Raw genomic sequence first — 2,085 nt, 5'->3', positions numbered from 1 at the left:
GGTGAAGTCAATGAGGAGGCGATGCACTGCAGTACTTAATGCAGCTGGTGGCCACACCAGATACTGACTGTTACTTTTGATTTTGACCCCCCCCTCTTGTTCAGGAACACATTATTCAATTTCTGCTAGTCACATGTCTGTGGAGCTTGTTCAGTTTATGTCTCAGTTGTTGAATCTTGTTATGTTCATGCAAATATTTACACATGTGAAGTTTGCTGAAAATAAACACAGTTGACAGTGAGAGGCCGTTTATTTTTTTGCTGAGTTTATTACTGTCCATGTTCAGTTAGTGTCTGAAGCTTATCCCACAGTCATCACAGCGAAATGGTTTCTCTCCAGTACCTTTGAGTATGCATAAGCGCAGGTAGGTTTTCCTTGAGTGTGAAGCTTTTCCCGCAGTCACCACATTTAAATGTTTTTTCTCCTGTGTGTATCAGTAAATCTACAGCTAGGTTCCCCTTCTTGTTAAAACTCTTCCCACAGTCATCACAGCTAAATGGCTTCTTTCCTGTGTGAATCAGAGTATGTCTGGTTAGGTTTTTAAGAAGTTTCTTCAATGGTGTGTTGGGATTCAATTGTCGGCGGATGTCAAGTCCTACTGGATCGCTGCTTGCGGCTGATCTGTGGCTGGAGGCATTGTCTTGATCTGGAGGGTCCCAGGGATTGTCAAGGTGGGACACAGTGACAAAAGGTTTGAGATTCACTGGTTTAGAGTCACTCTCTCTGTACTCCACCATTTGGGAAAAGAGTCAAGGACTGAAGTTGATCCTCCTGATCACATTAATTTTTTCACACAGGGGGGAGTTTATATTAACTCTATGATGTCAGCCTTGAGTCCCTGAAGCTGCCCTACATCCTGACTGGTCCTGAGGAGGGGGGGGGGGGGGGGTCTTCTTCCTCAGAGACAGTGAGAGAGAACTGGAGGGGGTCTATTCTACATCGTTTTATTTCGGGTGTGATCCGCAGCAGTCTCCCAGCCGGTCATTCTCCTCTTTAAACTGGGAAATCACCTCCTTGTATCTCGCTACCACTTTCTCTATTACTCCCAAAATCTCTACTGCAGCCACTGTTAAACGCTCACTAGCAAACACACTCAAAGACTGTACTTTGGCCATTTTCAGAGGACTGATAGGTCGACATTCAATTCAAAACAAACTCACATCGACTTGCAGAATTGTTTGCATTGCCTTCTTCTTTTGTGTTTTCAGCTGGTGGTGAGCCCAGAAATAGACAACAGCGCCGCCCGCTGGATGATGTTTTGAGCTGGGCTAGATACAAAAGCAAATTTGAAGGGTTTTATTGTGAGTGTGATGTAAACGGAATCAATATAATAATATATTTCCAGTATATAGTAATAGTTCAGATGATTGACAAGGCTGTGCAGCTACCGTTGAAATATAAGCAATTTTATTGGGCATAAAATAACATAGAGAAGATGCTACTGTGTCATTCTGTACTCACTATTTTACAACTTGATGTTAGATGGTTCCTCACCCTGAAAGTAGTCTATGGGCCAAGAGAAACTGTAATCCATGGTTCAGTTTTCTTTAAACAGTCACTACAACTTGTGTAAAGAATTTAAGTAAAAATACTTGAAAATACTACTTAAGTAGTAAGGTCTCTCTGTACCTTACTTTACAATTTATATTTTTGACAACTTTACTTTAACTTCACTACATTCCCAAAGAAAATGATTTTTTCCCGGAGACCCAAAGGTACGCATTTTGAATGCTCAGCAGGACAGGAAAATAGTCTAATTCACACATTTATCAAGAGAACATCCCCTGTCATCCCTACTGCTCGTTTGTAAATGATGTCTGAGTGTTGGAGCATACCCCTGGCTATCCGCAAATAAAATAAAAACAAGTAAATAATGCCGTCTGGTTTGCTTTCGTCGCAACAACGAATATTCAACATCAAAATAAACTCGCCAACCACTGATGTATGCTCGCCTCCAATTATATTTCTGCTTCGTCTTCTTTTGTGTTTTTCATCTGATGTGGCGAGCCTCTAGCTGGATGGAGTTGTAGCAAAGAGTGCAGTTGTGAATTGGTGGTCGGGCACATCATTCTGTAAACTTAAGCA

At 41.7% G+C, this 2,085-nt stretch overlaps 1 pseudogene; it reads right to left on the bottom strand.

Moving 5' to 3' along the window:
- Positions 1 to 286: 286 nt before the first annotated feature.
- LOC139374420 (zinc finger protein 681-like) lies at positions 287 to 1,115 on the bottom strand (annotated as a pseudogene).
- Positions 1,116 to 2,085: the final 970 nt, after the last annotated feature.

Source organism: Oncorhynchus clarkii, chromosome 19 (genome assembly GCF_045791955.1).
Source record: "Oncorhynchus clarkii lewisi isolate Uvic-CL-2024 chromosome 19, UVic_Ocla_1.0, whole genome shotgun sequence".
In the NCBI taxonomy this organism is placed as follows: Eukaryota; Metazoa; Chordata; class Actinopteri; order Salmoniformes; family Salmonidae; genus Oncorhynchus; species Oncorhynchus clarkii.
The sequence above is the reverse complement of the archived record's forward strand: the minus strand, read 5'-3'. Positions and strand labels throughout refer to the sequence as shown.